The sequence below is a fragment of the Heterodontus francisci genome, chromosome 12 (genome assembly GCF_036365525.1).
Source record: "Heterodontus francisci isolate sHetFra1 chromosome 12, sHetFra1.hap1, whole genome shotgun sequence".
Taxonomy (NCBI): Eukaryota; Metazoa; Chordata; class Chondrichthyes; order Heterodontiformes; family Heterodontidae; genus Heterodontus; species Heterodontus francisci.
The window spans coordinates 98,620,735-98,639,163 of NC_090382.1; the positions used below are offsets into that span (position 1 = coordinate 98,620,735).

Here is an 18,429-nt window from a genome sequence, read left to right on the forward strand (position 1 = left end):
GCCATGCTCCTTGACATTGACCGCAGGCTTTCTGGCAAGCCTACCAATGCACCAAGCACTTCATTATGCATATTCATCAGCCTGCCCTGTTGCAATCCTCACCTAAGTCCTCTGCAGCAGAACCCGTGCATGACCTCGCCCTTAGGTGAGTTGGCACCTGCATTACCCTTGTCCCCTGCCCTGGCTGCAGGCCATTGACGCCTTATCACGTGCAGATCCCAATTCTAAACTATCCCCTAAATTAGGCACAGTGTCAGTATCCAAGCTGGTGGCTGTGAGTTTGAGTGCGATTGATGGTGTTTCTTCCTCATCACTGTTTTTCTGCTTTTCTACCTGTTGTGCTTCCACTAGTGCAGTTCTTGGGTAACTATAAGATAGGATTGTGGTGAAAGGTAGTGGGAGGGTGAGCAAGAGGTCGGTGTTTACATTATCTGCGGTTTGTAAATCAGAAGAGTTTGTCGAGGAGAAAAGAGGCATTTGAGAAGGAGGATTAGGTATAAGCATTCCGTCATCTTCAATGGTTTCTGCCTTGCTGCTGGCCATGGCTTCAGTCATGGCTGCTCGCAAGATGACGGTCACTGTCTCCTCCATCGAGGTTAGAATATACAGCCGTGCCTGTCCCCTGGTGGTTAGCTGCTGCTGCCTCCAGTTGTGCATCACCTTGTCCTGCAAGAGAGAGGAAAGTGTGTCAGCGAGTGTTGTGCAGTCTGTTTGAGTGATGCAGCAGTCATGGTTGAATAGCTGGCAGTGTGTGCAAGCTGTGATATGTGAGTTTGAGGCTTGCAGCAGTGCTGGGTGTGTGAGGGTGAGGTGAAGCTATGAATGTTAGGTATGAGGTGTGATTGATCAAGATTATTGGTAGGTGAATGGTGCAGTGGTACATTGAGCAGCGTGTGAAGCTGGTGGTGCTGTTCATGGGATGCGACGTTTGAACGTACATTCACTGATCTTGGCCACATGTGTGAGGTCATTGAACATCTTGCGGCACTGCATCCAGGTCCTCGGGGCTAGACTGCTGGCATCAACGACCACGGTTAACTGGTCCCACTGCCTTCGCAAAGTTTACCTGGAGTGCCTGCTGTTCTCCTGTGGATAGATGACATCTCTCCTGCTCTCCATCTCCTGCACAAAGGCTTCCAGTGCAGCATCATAAAGTCGTGGAGCCCACTCTCTGCCATGTTGTGTCATTCTTATGCCTTCCCCAGGTCAGAATCACTTGTAAAATGAATTCCACCACCTGCTCCAGCCAAAATACACCTCCCCTTTAAGAGGTGCAGGCTGGCTTTAAGTAGTGCAGGCTAGTGTTAATTCATGCTAGCCTGTCATGATATTGCACCCCCTGCTGAGCTATGCTGCCAGTTAGCAGTGCATTTAGTGCTGGCTGCATGCCACAATCATTTAAATTAGTAGGCAGCACAAAGTTTGCGGCTACCTACATTGGAAGCAATAGGTGTGTGAATCTTGATGCACAATGAACCCGAGCCCATTTTCAGAGGTTATTGAATTTCGCGGTTCGGGTGTATGAAGGTTTGTGTCTAATCCGTTGGAGCCAGGCCAGAGTTGAAGTCAATGCAGAGAAATTATGAAAAAATGTAAAGCTAGATCCTGGCGCGTGAGAACCAGTGGGGAATGAAACTAAGCTCGGACTAGGATAGCATATTTAGAAAAATTTACAGGGCAGAATCGCAACCAGCTCAGTGATCATAAAGGCAGAATCAGGGCAGCGGGAGGGTGAACAGTGGGAAACTGTAGGATCTAAGACAGAGCTTGGAAGAAAAGTCAGAGGCAGACATTTTTGGGGGGACAGAATTATTTGAAATATATATATATATAGCAAGGTCTGAATGCTGACAGTTCATGTTCCTTACTAGTTGTTGGCTGTAATGGCAATGGAGGAGAGCTATAGAAGATTTTAACAGTTGACTTTGTGGTTTATTTAAGAGTCTGAATAAGTGGGGACAAAACAAAATGTTGACTGGACACATATTGTCCATATCAGTAAAATAAAAGCAAAATACTGCGGATGCTGGAAATCTGAAATAAAAACAAGAAATGCTGGAAATACTCAGCAGGTCTGGCAGCATCTCTCTCCTCAGATGCTACCAGACCTGCTGAGTATTTCCAGCATTTCTTGTTTTTATCGTTCATATGAGTGGTAGGCAAGCTATAACTGCATGTTGAAGCAACTTTAGTCATTTTGTTACAGGTAGCAGCTCAAGTCAGTGATCAGATTAAAATTAGAGATCCTATTAGATTGCATCTATTAATGTCCCAGGGAAATGTTAACACGTACAGAATAACAACTACCAGTGGACACTTTAATATAAGAATCTCCTGAGCAAAGATTAAATTATATAGTGAGTTTATTTTATATGTAGGCATTAATATTCAAAGATTATCCTGCTTCCGTGGACAACATTAATTTGTGCGGGCAAATCCCATGTTATTTTGATGGCATTGTTTCATGCAGTGCTCTATAAAACTTTTGATGTCAAAATTATAGAATCATAGCATGATTACAGCACAGAAGGAGGCCATTTAGCCTTTGTGTCTGTACTATCTCTCTGTGAGAGCTACTCAGCTAGTCACATTCCTTTGCCTTTTCCTCATAGCCCTGCAAATTTTTTCTCTTTAGATAATTATCCAATTCCCTTTTGATAGCCACAATTGAATCTGCCTCTACCACGCTCTCAGGCAGTGCATTTCAGATTCTAACCACTCGCTGTAGTTTCCTCATATTGCCTCCGGTTATTTTGGCATTCACCTTAAATTGGTGTCCTGTGGTTCTCAACCCTTCCACCAATGGGAACAGTTTCTCCTTATCTACTCTGTTCAGACCCCTCATGATTTTGAACACCTCTATCAAATCTCCTCTCAACCTTCTCTTTTCTAAAGAGAACAACCCCAGCTTCTCCAATCTATCCTCATAATTGAAGTCTCTCATCTCCAGAACCAGTCTTGTAAGTCTTTTCTGCACCTTCTCCAATGCCTTCACATCTTTCCTAAAGTGTGGTGCCCCCACTTGGACATAATACTCCAGTTGCGGCCGAACCAATGTTTTATAAAGGTTCACCATAACTTCCTAGCTTTTGTTCCCTCTGCCTCTGTTTATAAAGCCCAGGATCCTGTGTGCCTTATTAACAATTTTCTCAATCTGCCCTGCCACCTTCAATGATTGGTGCACATAAAGCCCCAGGTCCCTCTGCTGCTGCACCCACTTTAGAATTGTATTGTTTAGTTTATATCAACTAACCTTGTTCTTCAGGACACAGAATTGTGCCACCTCCTTCACGCCAACCTGGAGTGACTGTAAAGGTCACAGTGGCATTGAACTTTTATGCGTCTGGATCTTTCCAGGCAGAAGCTGGAAACATTTCCAACATGACCCAGCATGCCATCCATCAAGCATCCGGAAGGTGACAGAGGCCATCTATGCCAGGAGAACTGAACATATTGTTTTCTCCCTCAGCAGGAGAAGCAGGATGAGAGGGCACTTGATTTTGCCAGGATAGCAGGATTTACATTGGTGTAGGGCACCATTAACTGCATGCACGTGGCTCTGTGGCCCCCCCATGTCAACAGGGAGAGGTATAGGAACCACAGGAGCTGCCATTCTATCAAGGTGCAATTGGTGTGCGACCGTGCACAGTACATCATTTCGGCAAATGCCTGTTATCCTGGCAATAGCCACAATGCCTTCATTCTAGTTGGTCATCCATCCCTGTTGTCTTCACGCCTTCATGGAGAACCAGGGGTGGCTTCTCAGGGCAAAGTCTACCCACTGTACACATGGCATATGATCTCCCTCTGACATCTGAACACTCAAGAACAATACACTCAAAATGAGAGCCATGGAGCCACCAGGAACACGGTGGAGCATATGTGCTCAAGCAATGTTATCGATGCCTGGACTGCTCAGGGGGAGTACTCACTGGAGCAAGTGTCCAAGCTCATGGTGCTCTGCTTTGTCCGCCTTAACATCACATCCATGAGGATGCAGTCATTGCCACCAGGAATCCGGAGGCCATCACAGGAAGAGGAGGAGGAGGAGGCAAGGAAGATACATCATAGACTCCTTCACTCTAGATGGACTATCTGAAAGCACCTGCTCAGACTCCAGTTTCCATGAAACTACTAAACTTTACCACCATGGATTCACCATTCCCCATCTGGGACTTCCGATCACAATGTCCCCTTGCCCACCATCCTGTAATTAAAAAAAAAACACCCACAAAAACCTTTTCATTAACATCCTTATTCAACAACGCATCCAATTATTCAGACAGAAATGAACTATTGCCCTTGCTTATTCTCTTTGTACCTGTATTGTAGATGCCTTTGCATGTCCTAGTGCTCGTACGCAATGCTACACCACTGGCTGCTGCATGGCTGGTGGAAGGCTGCTGATTTGCAGAATGCAGATGGCCTTGCAGGACACTCTCAAGCAGCTCTGGGCCTTGAGGCCTCAGATTTGAACTGCACCACCTCGGCAAGGGTAGCAGCAGTCTTAGTCAGCTGGCTGGCTGAGAGGCAACAGCAAGGGCACTAGTAGAGTAGCAGTGGTGGGAGCATGAATACTGTCATCCTGAGAGAGGGCAGCAGATTTGTGTTCCCTGGTGCACTGCCTTTTCCCCCCAGGCAGCACCTCAGCATCCAAGTAATCTGTTGGAAGAACTGTGAGCAATAATAAAATCTGCAATTATGTTAGCAGCAGTCTGAACCTGCATGGCAGCAAATATGGATCGCATGACTTCAGTCTCAGCTTCCACTCCAGCAGTGAGACATTTGATGGCTTCCGGCTTGGCTGCAGTGGAAGCTAGGACATCGGCCACCAGACACTTCACCATGGTTGGGTTGGCTAGTGCTGTCATGAAGTTGGCCACAATTTCCACACCGGAAAAGATGGCTCCAAAATCTGTGTGATGCCCTATGCTACTTTAGAGGCAGACTCCTCTATGCTCTTTAACATTGACAGGAAGTTGTCTGGCAGACCTGCCAATGCACCAAGCACCTTGGTGTGCATGTTCAAATGCAATCTCCTGCATGCCGCCCCATTGCATTCCTCATCTGACTCCCCTGCAGCAGAACTCGACTGCGACCTTGCCCTTCTGAGAGTTGCTTGTCAAGCTATCCTTTCCCCCTGGCCTGGCTGCAGCCCACTCGTGCCCGGTGACTCACCATGTGCAGATCCCGACTCTATACTGGCCACTAAAGTTTGCACAGTGCCAGTATCTGTCCTGGTGTCTACGAGTATCAGATCATGTCACAGTGCTTTTTCCTTGGAGGTTTGTTGTAGCTCTCTTTCTTCCTACTGAGGCTGCAGTGTCTGGCCAGGTGGCAGTTCTTGTGTATCTGAAGCATAAAATCAGAAGGGGAGAGTTGGCGTGAGGTAAAAGCCTGCTACCCGACCCGAATCCGATGAGACCCGACGACATGTTTCGGGTTCGGGTCGGGTCGGGCCCCTCTTTCAGGTCCGGCTTTCGGGCTCGGGTTGGGTCGGGCCGAGTCTGGGTCTTGCTCGGGTCGGGTCGGGCCAGACACACACGGTGAGTGCTCTGCCGGTAAGTATTGAAATTAAAAAACTTACCTGATCTGGGAGTCCGGGACGAAACTGAGTCTGTGCAGTGAGCGAGTGACGTCACTATTACGTCATCACGCATGCGCTGCAACTTCATGGAGCTTCCCAGTTGTTATGTAAGTAAAGGGATGGTCGGGTCGGGTCGAGTGGGGTTGGGCTCAGTTTGAATGGGGCTCAGGGCAAAATTGGAGGGACTCTGGCCGGGTCGGCCTTGGGTCCGCTGTGGATTGGTCGGGTTCAGATCGGGTTCTTTTTCCCAACCTGAGCAGGCCTTTAACATGAGGGGAGATGTGTTTAGTGTAAAGCAAGAGGTCGGTGGTCACTCCATTTACAGCTTGCACTTCATGTCATATAGCAGGATGAGGACGAGGTGGGAGTTGAGAAGCGCTATAAGGCAGGAACATACCATCATCCTGAATGTTCTCGTGACCCCAAATACTACGGACTCTGTCATAGCCAGCCCCATGATGCAGAGCATAATCTTCTCTGTCGGGCTCGGGATGAAGGTGTTCCTGACCCCCCAGACTGTTCTCTGCTGCTCTCTTGTATTGAGTACCACTTGGTCCTGCAAGAAAGAGAGAAAAATGTCCGTGATTATGTTGTACTGTGTTAGGGTGGTCTGCATGCCGCAGCTGAATAGCTGAAAGTATGTGGAGGCAGCGAGGGGTGAGTGTGAGGTGGGCATTATTGGATGTGGAGTACCTGAATGTTGGGTGCAAGTCCTGAGTGCTAAGGAGTGCTGCTGGATGAGTGATGGGGGTGAAGTGCATTGAGCAACATGAGAGGTTGGTTTTTGGGTGGGTATAAGATGCATTCACTGACTTTGACCACTCACATGAGGCCATTAAACATCTTGTGGCACTGCTGCCAGGTCCTCAGGCTCAGACTCTGGGCTTTGACCTCCCTATCCACCTACTCCTATTTCCTTCAGAGGGTGTCCCTTGAGGGCCTCTTGGCCCCATGTGGAAAAAAGGAGTATCTCCTCCTGTGGACCTCCATGACCAAGGCCTCCTGTGTGAACCACGGATCCCTCTCTCCCCTGGTGCTCCATTTCCATTCTCTCCATTTGCAGCAGTGACAGTCAGCAGCAGGCCTCTTTGATTCGGTGCATCTTCTCTTTAAGAGGAACAGACTACCTTTAAGAGCTGGCATACATGCTAGCCTCACACGTTGTTAGGTCCTGATTTGCTTGGTGCCTGCCTCATTGGGAACGGGCATGGGCAGATGGCGAATCATGACCCCCACGCAAGAAATCAAATCTTACCGAATTTTTAGCCCATAGTTCCTAGACATAAGAAAGGATGCTGTAGGAAAGAAAGTAGTTATTCTTGTGTGCTACCACTAGGGATCAAAATCTACAATAATTATAGGTTAAAATATTATAACTGGTTATACTTTTTAGTGTGTGGTTTGCTGTCACTTGTGCATCACTGTGAAGAAACTATTTGTAGTATAAACCTCTTGATCTGGGAGAACATTGCTATATCTTCTCTTTGTTCAGGAATTCCTTTCATTCTAGAGAGAATCTGGGTCCTGTGGATGTCCAAGATCTCCAGAATCCAAAAGAAGTTCACGATCTTCAGAGTCCACTGAAAGTTCAGGATCATCAGGATCCAGTTCATCAAGATCTACAAAGCTAAGTTCAGAAAGATTCACACCTCTCAACGATATCAAAGCTAGGTCAGGAATAGAAGAGAAGGGAGGAATCTGTGTATCAGGGGTTTTCTAAGAATATGAAAGGGGGTCTGTGCATAAGGGGTTTTCTAAGAAAATGGAAGGGGGTCTGTGTATAAGGGGTTTTCTAAGAAAATGGAAGGGGGTCTGTGTATAAGGGGTTTTCTAAGAACATGGAAGGGGGTCTGTGTATAAGGGGTTTTCTAAGAAAATGGAAGGGGGTCTGTGTATAAGGGGTTTTCTAAGAACATGGAAGGGGGTCTGTGTATAAGGGGATTTTGAAGAAAATGGAAGGGGGTCTGTGTATAAGCGGTTTTTTTTAAGAATACGAAAGGGGGTCTGCATATAAGGGTTTTCTAAGAATATGGAATGGGGTCTGTGAATAAGGGTTTTCTAAGAATATGGAAGGGGGTCTGCGTATAAGGGTTTTCTAAGAATATGGAAGGGGATCTGTGTTTAAGGGGTATTCTTGAAGTGGATTATAATCCTGGGCCCCTTTTTGGGACTATCCTGGATCAGGCGTACTCCCCAGCTGATCACTCTCACTTAAAGTTGAGAAAGACAGATCTCACAGACACTTGAATGGATCTGAAGAACTGATCTAACTATCCCTGAAGGAAAGGAATCAGCAGAGGATATGACCATCCTCCAGGTATCCTATTTAACACGTTTTAGCCAGATTATAAGGATATTATAAGGATCCAGGCATCTTTCCTCAATAATGTACCCCTCCACGAAAGAGAGTACAGAGATGAGTTCTCACATTGAAAAACAGAAAACTATATGAGACAATACATTTTCTAAATCAGGAAAAGTTTATTAAAGAACTGAACATGCAATTCACACGTTGATGAATAAAACAATTGTAGCGTTAATTTTTTTTCTTTCCTTGGCCTCCTTGTCTCAAGAGACAATGGGTAAGCACCTGGAGGTGGTCACTGGTTTGTGAAGCAGCACCTGGAGTGGCTATAAAGGCCAATTCTAGAGTGACAGACTCTTCCACAGGTGCTGCAGATAAAATTGGTTGTTGGGGCTGTTACACAGTTGGCTCTCCCCTTGCGCTTCTGTCTTTTTTCCTGCCAACTGCTAAGTCTCTTCAACTCGCCACACTTTAGCCCCGCCTTTATGGCTGTCCGCTAGCTCTGGCGATCACTGGCAACTGACTCCCACGACTTGTAATCAATGTCACAGGACTTCATGTCGTGTTTGCAGACGTCTTTAAAGCGGAGACATGGACGGCCGGTGAGTCTGATACCAGTGACGAGCTCGCTGTACAATGTGTCCTTGGGGATCCTGCCATCTTCCATGCGGCTCACATGGCCAAGCCATCTCAAGCGCCACTGGCTCAGTAGAGTGTATATGCTGGCTGCCTCGAGGACTTCTATGTTGGAGATACGGTCCTGCCACCTGATGCCAAGGATTCTCCGGAGGCAGCAAAGATGGAATGAATTGAGACGTCGCTCTTGTCTGACATACCTTGTCCAGGCCTCGCTGCCGCAGAGTAAGGTACTGAGGACAGAGACTTGATACACTCGGACTTTAGTGTTCCGTGTCAGTGCACCATTTTCCCACACTCTCTTGGCCAGTCTGGACATAGCAGCGGACGCCTTTCCCATGCGCTTGTTGACTTCTGCATCGAGAGACAGGTTACTGGTGATAATTGAGCCGAGGTAGGTGAACTCTTGAACCACTTACAGAGCGCGGTCGCCGATATTGATGGATGGAGCATTTCTGACATCCTGTCCCATGATGTTCGTTTTCTTGAGGCTGATGGTTCGGCCAAATTCGTTGCAGGCAGCCGCAATCCTGTCGATGAGTCTCTGCAGACACTCTTCAGTGTGGGATGTGAATGCAGCATCGTCCAGAACAAAGAACAAAGAACAGGACAGCACAGGAACAGGCCATTTGGCCCTCCAAGCCAGCGCCGATCTTGATGCCTGCCTAAACTAAAACCTTCTGCACTTCCGGGGACCGTATCCCTCTATTCCTATCCTATTCATGTATTTGTCAAGATGCCTCTTAAATGTCGCTATCATACCTGCTTCCACCACCTCCTCCGGCAGCAAGTTCCAGGCACTCACCACCCTCTGTGTAAAGAACTTGCCTCGCACATCCCCTCTAAACTTTGCCCCTGTCACCTTAAACCCTAGTAACTGACTCTTCCACCCTGGGAAAAAGCTTCTGACGATCCACTCTGTCCATGCTGCTCATAACTTTGTAAACCTTTATCATGTCACCCCTCCTCCTCCGTCGTTCCAGTGAAAACAATCCGAGTTTATCCAACCTCTCCTCATAGCTAATGCCCTCAAGACCAGGCAACATCCTGGTAAACCTCTTCTGTACCCTCTCCACAGCCTCCACGTCCTTCTGGTAGTTTGGCGACCAGAATTGCACGCAATATTCTAAGTGTGGCCTAACTAAAGTTCTGTACAGCTGCAGCATGACTTGCCAATTTTTATACTCTATGCCCCGACCGATGAAGGCAAGCATGCCGTATGCCTTCTTGACTACCTTATCCACCTGCGTTGCCACTGTCAGTGACCTGTGGACCTGTACGCCCAGATCTCTCTGCCTGTCAATACTCCTAAGGGTTCTGCCATTTACTGTATACTTCCCACCTGCATTAGATCTTCCAAAATGCATTACCTCACATTTGTCCGGATTAAACTCCATCTGCCATTTCTCCGCCCAAGTCTCCAACCGATCTATATCCTGCTGTATCCTCTGACAATCCTCATCACTATCCGCAACTCCACCAACCTATGTGTCGTCCGCAAACTTACTAATCAGACTAGCTACATTTTCCTCCAAATCATTTATATATGGCAGAGCAGAGAGATCTGGGCGTACAGGTCCACAGGTCACTGAAAGTGGCAACGCAGGTGGATAAGGTAGTCAAGAAGGCATACGGCATGCTTGCCTTCACCGGTCGGGGCATAGAATATAAAAATTGGCAAGTCATGCTGCAGCTGTACAGAACTTTAGTTAGGCCACACTTAGAATATTGCGTGTAATTCTGGTCGCCACACTACCAGAAGGACGTGGAGGCTTTGGAGAGGGTACAGAAGAGGTTTACCAGGATGTTGCCTGCTCTGGAGGGCATTAGCTATGAGGAGAGGTTGGATAAACTCGGATTGTTTTCACTGGAACGACGGAGGTGGAGGGGTGACATGATAGAGGTTTACAAAGTTATAAGCGGCATGGATAGAGTGGATAGTCAGAAGCTTTTTCCCAAGCTGGAGGAGTCAGTCACTAGGGGACATAGGTTTACGGTGAGAGGGGCAAAGTTTAGAGGGGATGTGCGAGGCAAGTTCTTTACACAGAGGGTGGTGAGTGCCTGGAACTTGTTGCCGGGGGAGGTGGTGGAAGCAGGTTACTTAGAGACGTTTAAAAGGCATCTTGACAAATCCATGAATAGGATGGGAATAGAGGGATACGGACCCCGGAAGTGCAGAAGGTTTTAAGTTTAGGCAGGCATCAAGATTGGCGCATGCTTGGAGGGCCGAATGGCCTGTTCCTGTGCTGTCCTGTTCTTTGTTCTTTGTTTGTTATTTTGTATATACTACAAAGAGCAAAGGTCCCAGCACTGATTCCTGCGGAACACCACTAGTCACATCCCTCCATTCAGAAAAGCACCCTTCCACTGCTACTCTCTGTCTTCTATGACAGAGCCAGTTCTGTATCCATCTTGCCAGCTCACCTCTGATCCCATGTGACTTCATCTTTTGTACCAGTCTGCCATTAGAGACCTTGTCAAAGGTTTTACTGAAGTCCATATAGATGACATCCATTGCCCTTCCTTCATCAATCATCTTTGTCACTTCCTCAAAAAACTCAATCAAATTAGTGAGACACGACCTCCCCTTCACAAAACCATGCTGCCTCTCGCTAATAAGTTTGTTTGTTTCCAAATGGGAGTAAATCCTGTCCCGAAGAATGCTCTCTAATAATTTCCCTACCACTGACGTAAGGCTCACCGGCCTATAATTTCCTGGATTATCCTTCTTAAACAAAAGAACAACATTGGCTATTCTCCAGTCCTCTGGGACCTCACCTGTAGCCAATGAGGATGCAAAGATTTCTGTCAAGGGCCCCAGCAATTTCTTCCCTTGCCTCCCTCAGTCTTCTGGGGTAGATCCCATCAGGCCCTGGGGACTTATCTACCTTAATGCTTTGCAAGACACCCAACACCTCCTCCTTTTTGATAATGAGATGACTGAGACTATCTACACTCCCTTCACTCGGCTCATCATCCACCAAGTCCTTCTCGTTGGTGAATACTGATGCAAAGTACTCATTTAGTACCTCACCCATTTCCTCTGGCTCCACACATAGATTCCCTTCTCTGTCCTTGAGTGGGCCAACCCTTTCCCAAGTTACCCTCTTGCTCTTTATATATGTATAAAAAGCCTTGGGATTATCCTTAATCCTGTTTGCCAATGACTTTTCATGACCCCTTTTAGCCCTCCTGACTCCTTGCTTAAGTTCCTTTCTACTGTCTTTATATTCCTCAAGGGATTCGTCTGTTCCTAGCCTTCCAGCCCTTACGAATGCTTCCTTTTTCTTTTTGACTAGGCTCACAATATCCCGCGTTATCCAAGGTTCCTGAAACTTGCCAAACTTATCCTTCTTCCTCACAGGAACATGCTGGTCCTGGATTCTAATCAACTGATATTTGAAAGTCTCCCACATGTCAGATGTTGATTTACCCTCAAACAGCCGCCCCCAATTTAAATTCTTCAGTTCCTGCCTAATATTGTTATAATTAGCCTTCCCCCAATTTAGCACCTTCACCCGAGGACTACTCTTATCCTTATCCACAAGTACCTTAAAACTTATGGAATTATGGTCACTGTTCCTGAAATGCTCCCCTACCGAAACTTCAACCACCTGGCCGGGCTCATTCCCCAATACCAGGTCCAGTACGGCCCCATCCCTAGTTGGACTATCTACATATTGTTTCAAGAAGCCCTCCTGGATGCTCCTTACAAATTCTGCCCCATCTAAGCCCCTAGCACTAAGTGAGTCCCAGTCAATATTGGGGAAGTTAAAATCACCCACCACTACAACCCTGTTACCTTTACATCTTTCCAAAATCTGTCTACATATCTGCTCCTCTACCTCCCGCTGGCTTTTGGGAGGCCTGTAGAAAACCCCCAACATCGTGACTGCACCCTTCCTATTCCTGAGCTCCACCCATATTGCCTCGCTGCACGACCCCTCCGAGGTGTCAACAAAGAGTAGTTCCCTGATGAGGACTTTCCGTACTTTGGTCTTCGCTCTAAGACGGGCAAGGTTGAACAACCTGCCATCTGATCTTGTGTGGAGGAAAATTCCTTCTGTCGACATGAACGCATGTGAGAGCAGCAGGGAGAAGAAGATCCCAAACAGTGTATGTGCGAGAACACAGCCCTGTTTCATGCCACTCAGGATAGGAAAGGGGTCTGATGAGGCGCTGCTATACTGAATTGTGCCTTTCATATTGTCATGGAATGAGGTGATAATATTTGGTACCTTTGGTGGACATCCAATCTTTTCTTGTAGTCTGAAGAGACCACGTCTGCTGACAAGGTCAAAGGCTTTGGTGAGATCAATGAAAGCAACATAGAGGGGCATCTGTTGTTCGCGGCATTTCTTCTGTAGCTGGCGAAGGGAGAACAGCATGAGATTGGTGGATCTCTCTGCTCGAAAGCCACACTGTGCCTCAGGGTAGACACACTCAGCCAGCTTCTGGAGCCTGTTTAAAGCGACTCGAGCGAAGACTTTCCCCACTATGCTGAGCAGGGAGATTCCACGGTAATTGTTGCAGTCACCGCGCGGTCACCTTTGTTCTTATAGAGGGTGATGATATTGGCATCGCGCATGTCCTGTGGTACTGCTCCCTCATCCCAGCACAGGCAAAGCAGTTCGTGGAGTGCTGAAAGTATAGCAGGCTTGGCACGCTTGATTATTTCAGGGGTAATGCCGTTCTTCCCAGGGGCTTTTCCATTGGCTAGAGAATCAATGGCATCACTGAGTTCCGATTTTGTTGGCTGTTCGTCCAGCTCATCCATGACTGGCAGAGACTGGACTGCATTGAGGGCGGTCTCAGTGACAACATTTTCCCTGGAGTCCAGTTCTAGGTAGTGCTCCATCCATTTGCTTGTGTTGTCAGTGATTGTGTCCCCTGATTTAGACTTGAGGGGGGCGATCTTCTTGATGGTTGGCCCAAAAGCTCTCTTAATGCCATCATACATTCCTCTGATGTTTCCGGTGTCGGAGGCCACCTGAATATGACTGCATAGGTGTTGCCATGATGAATAAAATAATCGTAGTGTTAATAGTTCTAGGAAAAGAGAGTATAATCTTATTCCAAGTAGAGAATCCACAATTTAAGTCCAAATAATGTGACAGTAAACTATTTAAGATATCCATCAATATTTAAAGCAGCATTTACCTTAAGTCGCCAAGTAGAAAGCGACAGAGTTTAGCGAGATACCTCTATCCCAATTAAGGGGAGAACTATCGTCACTACACCAGGTAACTCGTGCTTTTACCATGAGAAAGGCTGGAATGAATCCAACAATTCTAAAGATCCGCTGTGTGGTTCCAATATTTATACTGTTTCTAAGCTGCAATAACTTTTTTTTATGTATGGCAGTGTTACTTCTCTTGCAAGTAGCTTCATCCCCTTTTATTCTGGTTAAAATTCACCTTCTTTGATTTCTAAGAAAGGCTAGGCCATCAGCAAGGTGGGAGCCTCTCATGGTGGTCAATTCCTTTAGTCACCTAACTGTGCTTCAAGATTATAATTCAGTTTGGTCAGTTTTGTCAAAAGTTGACTGTGGTTTAGGGCTGTCTGCATATGACCAGTTTATCAATTATTACACTGTGGTAGCTTATGTGATCGGTTGCAAAAGGGCGGCGCAGTGGTTCGCACCGCAGCCTCACAGCTCCAGGGACCTGGGTTCAATTCTGGGTACTGCCTGTGTGGAGTTTGCAAGTTCTCCCTGTGACCGCGTGGGTTTTCGCCGGGTGCTCCGGTTTCCTCCCACAGTCAAAGGTTGATAGGTAAATTGGCCATTGTAAATTGCCCCTAGTGTAGGTAGGTGGTAGGGAATATGGGATTACTGTAGCGTTAGTATAAATGGGTGGTTGTTGGTCGGCACTGACTTGGTGGGCCGAAGGGCCTGTTTCAGTGCTGTATCTCTAAATAAAATAAAATGAAAGGCGTTATCAATGTTTTACTGTGTGATGAGGTTTGTGACGTTTTGAGTGAATCCTTATTAGAAGCTGCCTCTATGCTCTAAGACAAGGCAAGTCCTTCACCATAGGGGCATATTGAGGCATGCCTATGAACTTCTTTTAACCTTTTTGGACGATGAACCCTGCTTTTAATTTTTTAAATCCCTAAACATAGGAAAATAACCTTTTAACCTTATAACCCCTTATTATGGCTGGATTCCTTCACATTCTAAGAATATAAAAGGGGGTCTGTGTATAAGGGGATTTCTACGAATAGGGGAGGGAGTCTGAGTATAAGGGTTTTCTAAAAATATGGAATAACATATAAAATGATCATCATAGATATAGCTTAAGACATAATTGTTTAATTAGAAGTTTGCAGCATATTGGACAACAATATAAATCGATTTTAAAGCTAAAGTTAGAATCTCAGTATTTTTTCAGCTTGCAATACTAAAAAACATAAAAGTTACGTTCTTCCTATTTTTGATTTCCACCCATTCCCCAAGCAAAAAGGGCAGATAGAAGCTCCCTGTTTGCAAGACTGTACTTGTTCCACTGTAACCAACTGATTCAAGTAATCTGTAAGAATGGACTGGTGGCCAAGCCTCTGGTTTTTAACCATCCCTCCTTGCCTCAGGGAAGCATGATTATTTCAACTTGTCATACATTCCAAGAAGGCATGGCATGGACCCATAGCACACTGAGGGATTGCAAGTATAAACACAAACTGTGCACATATCATATGTGCCACCAGACTCGTTTAGTTGAACAATCTCTCACAAAGGATTTAAATAAGCTAAAAAATCTCATACCAGACTCTGTCAATCTCCTCAATAGATTGAGGCAATGAGTGTGCCAGTTTACTTAGTTAGGTGTAGATAGGAGCAGAAAGTTTCAAAGGGACATTGATGGATTAAATGAATGGCAGATAAAGTTCATGGGGGAGAAGTGTAAGGTCATCAACTTTGGGCCTAGGAAAGATAGATAAGAGTATTTCTTTAAATTGTGAGAAGCTAGGAACTATGGAGGAGCAGAGAGATTTAGGAGTCCAGGCACAGTAATCACTAAAAACCAGTGGATGGGTACAAAAAATAATTGAAAGGCTAATGAAATGTTGGTCTTTATTTCAAAGGGGTTGAAATACAAAGGGGTAGAAGTTATGATGCAGTTGTATAAAGCTCTAGTTAGACTGTGCCTATGTTCAGTTCTGGGCATCAAACCTCAGGAAGGATATATTGGCCTTGGAGTGGGTGTAGTACAGGCTCATGTAGACATACAAGGGCTAAAAGGTTTAAATTAAGACGGCAGGTTACATAGACTAGGCTTGTATTCTCTTGAATGTAGAAGATTAAGGGGTGATCTAATTGAGTTGTTTAAGATGGTTAAAGAATTAAACAGGGTGGATGGAGAAAAACCATTTCAAGGTGGGGGAGTCCAGAACAAGGGGGCATAAGCTTGAAATGAGAGCTGTAGCGTTCAGGGATGATGTTAGGAAGTACTTCTTCACACAAAGGGTAGTGGAAATCTGGAACTTTTTCCACTAAAAAGCTGTTGTAGCTATGTCAATTGAAAATGTCAAACTGAAAATGATGGATCTTTGTTGGGTAAAGGTATTAAAGGATATGAAGCCAAGGTAGACAAATAGAGTTAAGGTACATATTAGCCATGATCTAACTGAATGGCACAAAGGGCTCGAGGGGCCAAACAGCTTACTCCTATTCCTATGTTCCTATAAGTATATGAGCCACACCAACTAGAGAGTTCCCAGGTTGAAACTCCATTTGTGCTGAGTTAACTGATATATAATGCAAGAGATAGTCACCTAATTCTGCTTCTATGGTCTGTACTGTAGTTTATATTTGTAGTACTTGTAATTTATAGTGCTAGGAACCTAAAGGTCCACTTTCTTACATTTGGACATTCATAGTCAAGTAACTAACTGGAACAGATTGTTATCAAGGGAAAGGAATGACAGAAGTAATTGTTACAATGAATAGCCAATCTCCTTTTTTGTTGTTTTCAATTTAACTTTCATTATGTTTATGGTTCTTATTAATCACAGATTTCCTAAGAGACTAAGACGGTATCAAAGTATACCACCAGGAATGTCCCCACATTGGTACCATCATTTGAACAAGCAAGCCAAAATCCTTCGAGACCATGGTCTGGTGATGGGACACTTGTCGCAATTTGTTAACTGAGAATTTTCATCATATTACCAGATATGATGCTTTCCTGACAATTTGATCGCAATCAATTATCTAGCAATACGTCAAGACCACTCTGAAGAAAATAGGTCTTCACTTTTGTAGTTCCCTCATAAAACTTTCAAAATAAAATAGCAACCTCAAAGGCAAGAAAGGTTTGCATTTTTAATTGTCTTAATCCATCTGTATTGATCTAGAAATCACAGCTAAAGTCACGATTGAGGGGTTTAACTCAATTTTTTACTGGGTCACCTCAGGAAATCCACTCTGATCAGGGGTCAAATTTCATGTCACAAATATTCCAAAGGATCATGTATAGTCTGGGTGTAAAGCAGCTTTGCTTACCATATGCTGTTCCAATGAGCTCTGGAGTGATATCACCAAACACCGAAGACTATGATTCAGGCCTATTGTTTTGAGTATCCCTATGATTGGGATAAGGAGATATCATTTTTATTATTTGCCATCAGGGACACACTAAATGAGTCTACTGGTTTCAGTCCATTCAAATTGGTCTATGGGTATGTGAGGTCAGGGGTTCCCTTTAAACTCATTAAGGAGAGATTTTCAGTACAGGAGGAGGAAACTATCCTCGTAGATTTTGTGTCAAAGTTTCGAGAGAGACTCTCAAAAGCTTGTGAGGTGACCAGAAAACATCTCAAGGTTTCTCAGCAAGTGATGAAAACCCAAGAGGATAGAACAGCTAAGGCACGTAGTTTTCAACTTGGAGATAGGGTGCTAGTTTTGTTGCCTTTTCCTGGGAAACCATTGAAAGCTAGGTTCAGTGGACCTTACTTCATTAAGAGGAGACTCAGTGAGGTGAACTATATAATCAGTACACCCAATAGGAGAAAAAGACGATTGTGTCATGTGAATATGTTGAAAAGATACTATGACCATGAACATCGTCAGCCAGTAAATGTAGTCCAAATTATAGGATAAGGATAGTGTTTAATGAACTGAATGAAGAGGCAGAGACCGAGATTTCTCAATTTGAACCCGCTGCGGTGAAACTGGAAAACACAGACATGTTACAAAGTTTAGATACAGTTCTACACTACCTTTCTGAACAACATAAAAATAACACAGCTGAACTGTTAAAAGAGTTTAAAGCAACATGTACAGATAAGCCAGATCTAACTCCTCTGGCTATTCATGGGGTTGATGTAGGGACAACTACACCCAATAAACAGAACCCTTATTGACTCAATCCTGATAAATTGGCTCAGGTCAGAGAAGAGGTTCAATATATGCTAAAGAATGATACAATTGAACCCAGTCAAAGAGGCTGGAGTTTTCCAGTTGTGCTGTACCGAAACCAGACTGTTCCAAAATATTCTGTACTGCATTGACTTTCCAATAATCAATAACTATATCAGTCTCTTATCCAATCCCGCAACTTGAGGATTGTCTTGAAAGAGTTGAGAAATCAACCTTTATTGGCAAGATTGGATCAGCTGAAAGGGTATTGGCAAGTCCCCTTGACCGACCAAGCCAAAGAGGTTTCTGACTTTGTGACCCCAGATGGGCTATTTCAGTGTAAGGTCGTGCCATTTGGTATGAAAAATGCAGCGGCCACCTTTCAAAGATTGACGAATCAGATGATTGCTGGACTAAGCAATTGTGTTATGTATATCGATGATCATTGGTATCCAGTGACACTCTGGAAGATCACGCTCGACAAATTAGAGAAAGCCAATATGGTAATAAACTTAGCAAAGAGTGAGTTTGCCAAGACTAAGG

At 45.1% G+C, this 18,429-nt stretch overlaps 1 long non-coding RNA gene across 5 annotated transcripts in view; it reads left to right on the forward strand.

Moving 5' to 3' along the window:
- LOC137376007 (uncharacterized) overlaps positions 1–16,830 on the forward strand; it is a 32,808-nt gene extending 15,978 nt beyond the window's left edge. Inside the window, exons 3-4 of one of the 5 annotated variants that reach the window (XR_010976116.1) lie at positions 7,080–7,218; positions 16,542–16,830. This is a non-coding gene — a long non-coding RNA (uncharacterized lncRNA). Of the gene's footprint in view, positions 1–7,079; positions 7,368–16,541 lie in introns of those variants that run through there. The other 4 variants (XR_010976117.1, XR_010976114.1, XR_010976115.1 and 1 more) reach the window with 4 other exon arrangements.
- Positions 16,831–18,429: the final 1,599 nt, after the last annotated feature.